We start from the raw sequence: 13,138 nt of genomic DNA on the forward strand, positions 1-13,138 counted from the left end.
CACCAGGTGAAAGAGTTTTATTGTTTCCGTGTGCAGCATCCAGCCCTAGAAGGTTACTCCGGCTGTGAAACTGGAGTGTGCTGTCTGGTGTCGCCAACACGCGTTCCGCACCGGCACAGTCTGCCGCCCTCACGCCGACAGGGATGCACTGCAGCAGGCGCGCGCTCTGTTCTCTGCGGCCGCCCGGCTCTTAGCGGGTGGCAGGCACTGAGTGTTTGCAGAGTGAATGGATTTGTGGAGCAAACAAATCTGGGGAAACAGTGCACACATAATGGAATATGTACTGCCCTCCAGGAGGTATTTGGGGATTAAAGAGAGAGTATATCGCTGCTGTTTTTATGGGGTCTAATAACTCGCCTGAGAAATAACACGCACGGAAAAAGGCGCCTCGGAACCGTCACTCAGGGGCCCGTTAGCGGTGTCAGCTACAGCCTCTATGCCTGTCTGCACTCACAGACACGGCGAGGTGGACGAGACACCGGGTGCCGGTGAGCTCTGGGGAGGAGGCTGCGGAATAGAGCTCTGGTGGAAGGCACCCCGTGAGTGGCAGGCTGAGCAGGTTAGAGATAAACAGCAGAAAATTGGGCACCAAGGCAGGACACAGGACAAACCCATCCAGGTGAAGCCTGAGTGCTTCAATCCAGTTAGTAGCCACTCTCTCATCAAATATGTGGATATAGGGAAGTTGAACAATGCAGGTGTTAGGGGCATGGACCCCCTCATGCAGTTAAAAATCTAGCATATAGCCCTGGCCGGTTGGGCTCAGTGGTTAGAGCATCGGCCTGCAGTATGGAGAGACCCAGGTTCGGTTTCCGCTAAGGGCATGTACCTTGGTTGCAGTTTGTCCCCGGCCCTGGTTGGGTCGTGTGGGTGGCAACCACTCGATGTGTCCCTTTCACGTCAATGTTTCTCTCTCTCTCTCTCTCTCTCTCTCTCTCTCTCTCTCTCCCACCCTATCTGAACAAAATATTGAAAAGTGTCCTTGGGTGAGGATAAAAAAAAAAAAGAAAAAATCTGGCATATAATTTGACTCCCTCTCCTCCAAAACTTAACTACTGACAGCCTTCTACTGACCGGAAGCCCTACAGACAACATAAACAGTCAATTAACACAGATTTTGTATGTTATGTGTAGTATATACGGTATTCTTAGCACAAAGTAAGCGAGATATTAAGGAGATCATGAGGAAGAGAAATGACATTTACAGTATTTATTGAAAACAATCCCATGTAAGCGGACTCCTCAGTCAAGCCAGTGTTGCTTAGTGTCAGCTGTAGACATAAAAACAAGCTGAGATTTCAGAACTGGCTTTTCAAAGGGTTAGCAAAGCTTACACAGATAGATGTGCAAGAGAAATAGTAACTGTTAGTGATAAGAACTGCTTTAGGAATGGATGTCCAGTTAAATAAAAGACCTTCTGGTTTGCTTGTTCTTTTTTGTTGTTTTGTTTTGTTGTTTTTGTTTTTGATGTTAATCCTCACCTGACGATATTCTTCCATTGATTTTTAGACAGAATGGAAAGAAGGGAGAGAGAGAGAGAGAGAGAGAGAGAGAGAGAGAGAGAGAAACATCGATGTGAGAGAGACACATCGATTGGTTACCTCCTGTATGGCCCTTGTCAGGGCCGAGGATCGAACCTGCAACCCAGGTATGTGCCCTTGACTGGGAATCAAACCCAAGACCCTTTGGTCCCTGGGCCAACACTCTAACTGCTGAGCCAAACCAGTCAAGGCTGGTTTGCTTGTTTTTGAGATACAAAAGGAAGACCCAGAATTGATTGTAGGAGCAGGGACTCGAGAGAGCTAAACTGCTCTGTGTAACACTCAGTATGGACAATTTAGGACCATCTTGGAGGAAGGGGATGACAAGCAAGAAAAGGGAGGGTACAGAAAGAGGGGGCTCCCAGTGCTGCCCGGAAGTCCTTGAGTTAACTGCCACGTGCACTGTGTGCTTCCAAGTTACTTGTATTATTTGGTTCACCTCCCCCCTTCTTAGTCAAGGGGTGCAACCGGCATACACTCTAAGGGGGGATGGTGTGTTTGGGGGTGTCTGTGTTAAATGAGGTGATGAGTTCGATCTGAGCTAGTGTAGGCATGTACAAGAAGAGCTAGTGGGTAATGGTAAGACCATCTATCACGTGAGTGAATTCAGAGAGCTAAGGTTCAGAGCCACGAGCTGTCCAGAACTTCGCAAAAAATCTTGGGAAGTGCTTTAAAATCGCACAGGGTGAGAAACAGGGGTTCCTGGCAGTGCTCTCTAGACTTGGAGGTGTAGGAAGCCTCGGATAACACTGGGATTCATTGAGAATTTCAGGCAGGACTAGACTCAGTCTGTTCAGCTGAGTTCCTACAGTTTTCATATCTGTTAAAATACATTTTCTGACTCATCATATAAGTGGTTGTAATTACTTTCATCAGCAGGAGCTTTAGCATTTGCCTCTTTTGCATCCTGATTTGTTAGGCGATTTTGTTCTGTCCCTTTTTGTGATTCTGTGCGGACTTCAACAGCCCAGACTGGATGTGCTCCCGTGACCCAGGAGCTCAGTGGCCCCACCCTGAAGGAGCCAGGCTTTCACACAGTGAGTTGTTGTTGTTGTTGTTAATCCTCACCAGAGGGTATTTTTCACTGGTTTTTTAGATAGAATGGAAGTGAGGGTGGAGAAAGAGAGAGACATCTTTGTGAGAGAGGCACACTGATTGGCTGCCTCCCGCACAACCCCAAAAGGAACTGGGGACTGAACTGCAACACAGGTACAGTCCCTTGACCCGGAATCAAGCCCGAGACCCTGCGGTCCACAGGCTGACGCTCTAAGCACTGAGCCCAACCGGTCAGGGCTCTCAGCTAGTCTTTTATATTAAGTTAAGCCACAGTGTTGCTCTAATACACTCTGAAGATAAACATAAGTTGTTGCTTTTCTAATAAAAAAAAAAAATGCAAATAGTGAATGTTTCTCACAAGTGGTCCATGTTTTTTAATACAGAAATATTTACATCGTAAAAATTTCTTGTAATGTTTTGAAAGTAGTTATTTCTTGGAAAATATTTTTTTGTTGTAAAGTAAGTTGAGAGAGTGCCCTGTGGCCACCTCTCCAAAGCCAGATTTCACACTGGAATAATTGCTTTTGACCAAGTTACTTAAAAAAAAGAAAAGAAAAACCAAAAGGAAAGAAAGAGGAAATGATTGAATTTCATTACATTGAAACAATGAAATATTCTCCATTAAAGTGCTATAAAGACTATAAAAGTGATATTTTTCAGTGGAAACAAGAATACAAACTAGTACATATATTATAATTGTGATCTCTTCACATCTATAGTTATTTGGTTAAAAGTTGAAGGTTACATGCTCAACAGAAACTCTGTCTTATGAGTAATGTCTTAAAATATTCTTTAACATTGTGATGTTTTTCAACTGAAGGAATATTTTTCTTCCTTTTTAGTCTGACTTTTTTTCTCAACAAGTGACCTTATTTCTCCAGCATAAATACTCAATAGCCAGAGCGGGGTTTCGTAAACTCGGCTGACGCTGTGGGCTGGATAACCCTCGCTGGGGGTGGCTGTCCTGTGCACTCACTGGAGGATGTTCGGCGTGTCACTGGTTTCTGCCCACTAGATGCCAGGAGCACCCTCCCCCTCCCCAGCTGTGACTGCCAGGACTGTCTCTAGATGGTGCCAAGTGTCCCCTGGGGGACAAAAGCATCGCCTGGTTGAAAGCCGCTGAGCTGGGCCCTGGTCAGGTAGCTCAGTTGGTTAGAGCATCGTCCTGATATGCCAAGGTTATGAGTTCGATCTCCAGTCAGGGTACATAAACGCAGCAACCAATAAATGCATAGATAAGTGAAACAACAAACCGATGTTTCTCTCTCTAAAAAATGGATAAATAAAAAACCCAAACAAAAACCTAAACAAACAAAAAGAAAACCATTGATCTAGAGGAACCAAAGTTAGAGGCAAATTCTTTGGAACATTCCAACTAAATCTGCACTTAAAATTATAATTGCTTTAAAAATTAAAATTTTTTTTTTCTTTATTGATTTTTAGAGAGAGAGGAAGGGAGAGAGAGAGAAACATCGATGAGAGAGAACATGGATTGGCCACCTCCTGCATGTCCCCCAGTGGGGATGGGGCCCACAGCCTGGGCATGTGCCCTGATCTGTGTTCCCAGCAAATACACTGACAACACGGCCACTGCTGTGAGTCACTGTGACAGTCACACAGGCTCTGAAAGTTGATGCTGTGCTGATTCACCTGAAACATACATGAGGAATTTAATGTGGAGGCAAAGATTTCAATGAGAAAGGTTTCTTAGAGGAGTTTTGGGGACAGCAGAAAGGGAGAAGGGATCTCCTTCTCCTTGATTCTTTATGGAATAAGTTAAACCCAAGTCAAAACTGCCATTATATGAGGGACGAAGCTGCCATACCGACTGAACAGTGAGAGTAAGTGACCGTCTCAGCAGGGAGCCCCAGCTGGGGTGAGATCCAGTGTGACAGTTTCCCCGGAGACCAGCCCCCCCTGCAGAAGAGCCCCTGGTGCCGCCCTCCTCTTTGTAGGTGAGAGTTCTGCAGGGCTCTCAACTCCGCCGAGTAACTTTACCTGTCTACAGACACGTGTTAGGAGAAGCCACTGAGTCATGCAGGAAACACAAAGGAGATGTGGACGTTTCTGGTCTTTTCCAGCCCCCCCATGTTCAGAGTGCCTTGGACCCCCTGGGGCCCCACGGGGGGGGGGGCACCTCTCCTGCGCTCTGGTCCCTCCCTCAGCTGCACCCTGCCAGGCCTGTCGCTGATTGCTGGGGCTGCCCTCACACCTGGGTGTAGCCCTCACACAGACCTGGGAGACCTGGAAGGATGGAAAAGGAAGGGCTTAGTCCCGCAGGCAACCCTTGGCCAAGGAGGGAGCAGGCCCAGTGGATAAAGGCTCTGTCCCTGTCCCTCAGGTGTGCGACCGGATGGTTCTCTCTGCTTGTGGTTCTGGTGAGACTGCCTCCCGTCGCTCACAGGAGCACCAAACCGGGTGACAGTTGGCTTTCCCTTATTCTCTGTTCCACTCTTGCTCACTGGGGTCATTTCCCAAACAAACAGCCTGCACGCAAGGCCCCACCTAAAGCTCTGCTTCGGGAGGAGCCCAGGCCCAGGCCCAGAGGGCAGCTCATCCGCCAGGTGGCTTCTCGCGGGGCGTGGCCACCGGCAGCAGCACGTCACACGCTCTTCAGAGTCTCAGGTGAAAGGGATCTCACTTTTTTTTTTATCCTCACCCCAGGACATTTTTCCATTTTTGTTCAGATAGAGTGGGAGGGAGAGATAGGAAAAGAGAGAGAGGAGAGAGAGAAATATCTACGTGAAAGGGACACATAGAGTGGCTGCCAACCACGGCAGCGGATGAACTGCAACCGAGGTACGTGCCCTTGACCGGAATCGAACCGTGGACTCATTGGTCCGCGGGCCGATGCTCTAACCGCTGAGCCAAACCGGCCAGGGCTGATCTCACTTCTTGAAATGATCTATCCTCTGATCTAGAGTGTTCCTCTATTTGGAAAATGATTCTCAGAGCAAATTAAATATTGCCTTTAAGATGAGCTCGGAGGTTCGAAGTCCTGGCAATTGAAATGTCAGAATTAACCGCAAAAAGACAGCAGCAGTCTTCTCTCCACTAATGTGCATGTCTTCTTGAATAATATTTAGTCTGTTAACGATACTTAGTGTCATTAGACTTTAAGTATTCCTTCAGCCTGAGGACATTATATTCCTGAATATAAGAGAGTTCTTCTGCCTTCTGGCCGCACAGGTACAGCGACGGACCGGCCGTGAGCAGGTGTGGCCTTGGCCGTTTAGGGTGAGCTAAGAAGGATGAAAGGGTGACCAGGCCATGAACAGAGAATGACACAAGCCAGGCAAAACTCAGGCCTCATTGGGACCTGGCTCAGCCTTCGAAATGCAAGATGCCTTGGACATTGTTGGTTTCTTCCCCAACATCCACCCCACCGCCTCTGTGCTATCAACAGTGAGGGACTGGAGTGGATGGACTCCTTCCCCAAGCCCCAGAAGTGGGATTTGACTGGCTTAAGCCAATCAGTATAACCCCACCCTCCTTACCATAGTGATGGTTCAAGGGTTGATTGGCTTAAGCCAATTAGTACATGGCATCCTCCTCTGGCACTACTAATTGGTAAAGAGTTGGTCCAACTAACGGAGCCTAGGAATTTTGTTTGTGAGCTGGGAAAGCAGCTCTTTCATTGGACAGCTGGGCTGCAGAAGTGAGGCTTGGTCTTACAACAGCCCCATGATCCAGCTGTGCACTGGTCCAAAAAGGTATGCATGTGTCTTTAAGTGTCAACCATCAGCCTGAGGAAGAGTCGGAAGAAGAGCAGAGCAGGCTAGAGCCTACTCAAACCGTGCCTGCAGCTGGAGTTGCCTGGGTCGTTACAACTGTCTGAGACGGATTTCCTGCTACTTGCAAATAACAGTGTCTTGATAAACCAGGTATCCCATCTGAAATGTCTTAATAACCTTGTAATACTTGGAACTCGGTAGACATAGAGCAGACACTCAATACATATAATATTTTTTAAAGGATTGCACCATTCTGAAAGGAACTCTTAAAATAGGTCAGATTTCTCTTTAGGTGCTATTGCATGATTTTAGATTATTCTCCATAGTTCTGCATTCTAAAGAAATAATTTTCTTCCTCTATCCAAGAAAAAAAAAAATCTGTTCACAGTGCCTTAACTGTGATTATGTACTAAAAGAGGCTAGTGATGGGACCAATATGTTTTTCCCCCTAAAGAGTGACAGGACAGATTCTCTTGTCCAAGAAAAAAAAATGAATGTGAAACGCAGTCACAGCTGGCAAAAGTGATTAAGCATAAATAATGACTCACTTTTTCCTATTTACTAGGTTTTAAAAACGAGAAGGTCTTATTTAAAGCCAGAGATATTTTAAAAGGAGAAAAGAATGTGATTTCTGTGGGCTTGATTATTGGCCACTCATGGGCATGTGGCTAAATGCAATCAACATGGAGCCTCAAGTCTCATTTCCAGCAAACTCGCCAGTGTTTTAGCAGAGCCGTTAATAAATAGTGACATACTCTCTTTTCTCAGGTTGACTCTCTGGAAGAGAAATTGGGATGTAAGAAAACAGCCCAGATCAGTCAGCTTGAAAGATGAAGAACAAAAGCCAGAGTGGACATCTGTGAACTAGTTATAAAAACTCTAGTTCCTGTACTTTTGGGTGACTAGATCTCATTCTCCCCTGACACTGTATCTCTGTAATAAGAATACTCTGAATGTGGCAAGGGGCAGTGTGGTCCACCGGAAGTAGCCCAACCGGGCGCTGTCATCTCCGCGAGGCTGCTGTCAAGCTGTGTGACCCTGGGCAAGTCGCTCTGCTGCTATGGGTCTCAGGCTCCTCACTTGTCAAGTTGAATGAGTGGGTAACGATCGCTCATCATCGATACAGCTCTACATTTTGATGGATCTAAGCTGAATGTTATTGCACAACTAGTGACTTTGTACACAGAAAAATTTAAAAAGCAATCCAACTCCTGCTGGCCATTGGTAGCCTTTAAAAAGCACTTAGATTCTTTAATCCTGTGGACAGTTGTCAAGAACCATAAACATATATAAATGTTAATGTGGGGGGTGAGGGGGTAACGATCCTATCTTCGACAGTGTGAAATATGAATGGAGATCATGCCATTTCTATTTCAAATATATAATCACTTCAGCTGAGACATGTAGTACCATCTTGAACTTGATTATGAGATAAAAGAAATGGGACAGAGATGGCAATCATTTAATCTCTTAAGAACAGCTATTCTGAAAAGCTTTTCACTCCATGCTCAATAGATTTCTGGCAGGTTATGATCCGGCTAGAAAGAAAGCATAATGATGAGGAAAATTATGTTTTCAATAACACACACTTTTGCAGCACAAGCCCTTCCACAAAGGAGGCAATAAAATGAACTCTGACCACTTTAGCAGATGGTGTAACGGCTCCGCGCACAGATGTGGCCTCTCTGAAAGCAACAAGTTCATCTCTGGGATGGGAGGTTGAGGAATGAGCTGAGCTTTCAAGTGTAATGTAGGAAAGATTACATCCTTCCAGACAAGAAAGCCGAGTATCGGTGGGTTCAGCGGCTTGGGGAGATGGACTAAAAGAACTTAAGGCTTAATGAGTTTCATTTGCTAATACAAGAAATAGAGCTGAAGTCGAAATATGAACTACAAACATCAAGCCATTTATCAGATCCCTGCTGATAACCTTGTCAGCTGCTACTGGACAGGAAGACCGCTATTTTAACAGCATAGTCCCTCGGAGTCCGAAGACATCAATTGTCAAATAATGCTTACTTTCTCTAACAGTGTAATATTTTCCAAGTGGAATATATTTTTAATATGATAGAGGGACTGTAGAGTTTTTGTTCGCTAATTTTTTTCCTTTACACAGAAAACTTGAACCTAAAGTTTATCTGAAAATACTGTCGGAAGTTGTTTTTGTTTTGTTTTTTTTTATCCTCACCCAAGGACATTTTTTCATTTTTTGTTCAGGTAGAGTGGGAGGGAGAGAGAGGAACAGAGAGAGAGAGAAACATCGATGTGAAAGGGACACATCGAGTGGCTGCCACCCGCACGACCAACCAGGGCCGGGGACAAACTGCAACCGAGGTACATGCCCTTAGCGGGAACCGAACCCGGGTCTCTCAGGACCGCAGGCCGACGCTCTAACCGCTGAGCCAAACCGGCCAGGGCCGCAAGATTTTTTTTTTAAATAGTAATATCAAAAACAAAAATATATATCCTGGCTAATTAAAACAGTGTGATTATGTCCCAGGAATCGATGGGTGAGAATAGCATCCAGAGCGTGTATATACAGGACCTCAGCAAGGGTTGAAGGAGGCATTTCCAGTTGGTGGGGATGAGACAAGTTGGTAGGAAAGGGGCGGGATGATTGGCTATTCGTTTTGGATGGGTGGAGCTTGATTCGTGGCAGAGCCTACTGTGTTCAACAAACGTACTCCCTTCTCTTCCTGAGACCACAGCTAAAGCTCGCAGCTAAGTCTCCCTTGAAAGCAGACCCGACTGGGAGTACTGGCAATGGAATGATCATAAAATAAGAATATAGAAGCAAAGACTATCCATTGCTCCATCTAATTAAAAGCACTCCTATTTCAAAGGCATGTGCAGGACCTGACAGTCACTTAGGGGCTGTGTCCTGGCCAGATCCTGAAAGACACTCTCATACTGTGTTAGCAGAGACTCCCAGTGATCCAAGGGATTTACTCCATCTAGCTTGGTTATATGAACATTATTTGAAAATTCTATCAGGCCTTGCTTTTCATTAAATGAGGATGCAGAAATTTACAAAAATTAAGATTTTTTTTTTTACTGTTTAGTGTTAAATAAAACATTTGGGAAAGTAAAATTTTTACATCCAAGCCCATTTCTCATGGATGTGCCCCACTGAGCCAATAGAAAATCTGGCCTCAGTTCAGCATAATTATAATAAATTATTTATGTTTTTGTTTACAACATGCTCCCAGCATTTAAAACGTTGGGTCTGTGGACAATGATATAACAACATAAATAAATATTTAATAATGAAACAATTCCCTCCGATTATCAGAAGTACTCTATTAATAAAAGCCCACCTAGAAGCAAGAAGCCACACAAATGGAATGACCATGAGAGTGTTTTTGTTGTTGTTACTCCTCACTAGAGGATATATTTTCCATTGATTTTTAGAGAGAGTGGAAGAGAGGGGAGAGAGATAGAGAGAGAGAAGCATCGATGTGAGAGAGACACATGGACCGGCTGCCTCCTAACACGCCCTGACCCGGGCCAGGGTTCAAACCTGCAAACCCAGGTACGTGCCCTTGACTGGGAATTGAACCCGAGGCCCTCCAGTGCACAGGCCGATGCTCTGACCACTGAGCCCGCCAGCCAGGGCAACCATGGGAATTTTTAATATGAGAATTTCAGTAGAAAGAAATGAAAGTTCAGAGGGCATAGGACAAGTGTTTAGAAATTATGCACAGAGAATGTCAACATGGCCAAATGAATCCAATCCTAGCCTGAGACCAAGGGACTCTGAGTACAAGTTCAGAGGGGATACTTAAGGGCTGAAACCCAGAAGTGCTTCTCCATACAACAGCTAGAAAACAGGACTTGCTTTCTATCCTTGAAATAATAATTGTCAAGATAGGTACAGGGGAGGAGAAGAAAGGCGATGTACCCCCGCTAAATGAGGTCTGACAAACTGTATATGACACCCCCCTGCCCCAACCCTGACAGGCCTCTCCCCTCCTGCCCAGTCCTGAGAATTATTCTCGAAGCAGGGACCCCACTGTGCCAGAAGCTGACATGGCACTTGTCTTTGGGTGGTTGGGGGATGGGGAGAAGAACCTTCAGAGGTTTCAGGATGAGAACAGAAACTGGCCATGAGGGGTTTCAATAATGTGGGAATCACTCAGGGACATTAGAGGTTTGGGGGTGCTCTTCCTAGCCTTGGGGAGAAACTGTGCTCTCCCATAAATGGCCATGCTAATACCAATTTCAGGGATTCAAATTACTAGCCCCATCCAGCGTGACATTTTCGGCCCATTATCTAGTCCCTTGTGCCTCCAGGCAGGGCCACGTCATTGATTACTGAGCGTCTCAGCCACTAAAAAAGACCTGGACCATCATTAAAGACATTAAGTGTCGATCTGCGCTGGCTAAGTGAGTTAAAAGGTTCGTGCCCTTCTAGTAACAACTCCAAGAGGCTATTTCAGGATATTTATGAAACAAGTTAAGTATTTACATTATGCCCGTGCACAGAGGCACAGCCACTGAGCACATACGTAGAAGATGAAACCAAGAATATTTACGCTGAGATCACTCCGCTTTTTAAGTTTCCCGGAAGTGGGTGCTGGGGACCAGGGAATGTTTGGGAACGAGTCTGGGGCGGCCGGCACCAGTGGTGCCCTAAGAATCACCTCCACACATCTTGTCAATGTCACTGAACGAAGGAAACCAGGAAGAGTTCCTCCTGACCCTAGACGTTTTCCTTCCAGAGGGTATCACATACGTCTTGGAAAGCGGTGATTAGGGATTGGAGAGATGATTCACGAGATCTCCTACAAAGCTTAAAAACTAAACAAAATGGGTACATCACTCCTGCGGTTTCCCTCACAATTAAAATTTTAATGCAGTAATAACAATGCAGTAATAACAATGGATCCAATCCATAGTGAGCACATGGTCCACACTACGGCAAAGGAACCCATGTCTTCTCAGATGCACGAACATGGGACCATCTGTGTCATGACTGCTATTAGTTTCCTCCTCACAGGGCTATAAGCCGGCAGGGGCAGAGACCAAGGACACCTTGTTCCCTGTGCATCTCTTGCACTGGACACAGTGCCCGCCCACTCTGGCATCCAAGAAACATGTGCTGAATGTAGGCACCTGTGAACAGGAGAGTGGACACGGGAGAACAGAAACATCACTTACCCCGACCTTGAACCCATCGCTATGATCACTTCGGCACCTTTCCTTCTTACTGACAAAAACATTTTCTGTCTTGTTATTCTAAACATAATATAAACATTTCCCCACTTTATCACTTTCATTCTTTTTTTTTTAATCCACAGGCAAGGATATGTTTCATATTGATTTTTAGAGAGAGAGAAACATCAGTGTGAGAGAGAAACATTGATCGGTTGCCTCCCGTATACGCCCCAACCAGGGATCGAACCGCAATGTAGGTATGTGCCCTGCCAGGAATCGAACCTGCAACCTGCAACCTTTTGGTGTACAGGATGATGCTCCAACCAACGGAACAACCTGGCCAGGGCTATCCCTTTCATTCTTTAATGATGCTCTATAACTTTATCAAATGGATTTATAACAATTTCCTTTATCTGTTGGACTTTTAAAATATCCTCGTGTATTTGCTTTTATAAATGTGTCAATGAACTCATTCATTAATGCTTTTTCTTCGTAGAAATAGGTTCCTGAGTTCATTTACTCATCCATCAGACAAATCAGGAGCCCGTGATGGGCAGGCCAGGTGCACTGGGTTCTGAGGATGTAGGAGTGAGCAGGAAAGAAGCAGAGTCCCTTGCAGCTTTAGTCCAGCCAGAGGATCAAATAATTCTCTACACAAGTACAATTACCAGTGTGCTAAGCACCCTGAAGGGGGGTAGAAGGTGTTGAGAGGGTGGGATAAAGGGACTGGCCCTGGGGCCAGGGAAGCAATCCCTGCAGGGGGGGGGGGGGATGGGAACTGAAGACTGAGCATGGAGACACCGGGGAGGTGCAGAGGTGAAGGTCGGGAAGAGCTTTCTGGGCAGAGGGAACTGCATGTGCACGGAGCTCGTGGCCTGAGCCAGCGAGGCACAGTCTGGAAACTGAAAGAAGGCCCTGTGGCCACCGCAGAGCGTGAGGGCGAGCCTGGGGGGCGAAGGGCAGGGCTGTGGTAGGAGTGCTCAGGACACTCAGGGTCTGGCTGCCGGCCGAGGAGCGGTGAGGGTTGGGACGTTTAAGCTGGACATGTCTTTGGGATAAAGAACATGGACATGTGGAAGTCCTCATCTATTTAGCTACTCTCTTAACAAGTCACATGATATTTATATAAATGATTTTACCTTTCATATAAAAAGACAACATACTTAATGTTGGTTCCAGCCCTAAATCTCTTGAGTTTATAAGCTTGGAAAGAAACAAACACACTTTTCACTTAGATTCCTGTCAGTACTTGGCAATCATTCGGGGAAAAAGTGAAATTAAAAATAGAAACAAACTCATAGAGAACAAACTGATGGTTGCCAGAGGGGAGGGGCTGTGGGGGGAAGAGGAAGGGGATTAAGCAGTACAGACTTCCAGTTATAAAATAAGTTCACGGGACGTCAAGTACAGCACAGGGAATTGAGTCAATAATACCATAACTATGTAAGGTGACAGATGGTTACTGACTTAGTGGGGGATCACTGTGCAAGGTATATAAGTGCTGAATCACTATGTTGTACACCTGAAATTAATATAGTGTACATCCACTATGATTACAAATACATTTTAAAAGTAATAAATACATTTTTAACACAGTGGATCTACACTGAAGGGGAGGGGGCGGAGTTTCCACTAAAAAATAGTACCCGA

This window comes from Molossus molossus, unplaced genomic scaffold, assembly GCF_014108415.1.
Source record: "Molossus molossus isolate mMolMol1 unplaced genomic scaffold, mMolMol1.p scaffold_m16_p_1, whole genome shotgun sequence".
Classification (NCBI taxonomy): Eukaryota; Metazoa; Chordata; class Mammalia; order Chiroptera; family Molossidae; genus Molossus; species Molossus molossus.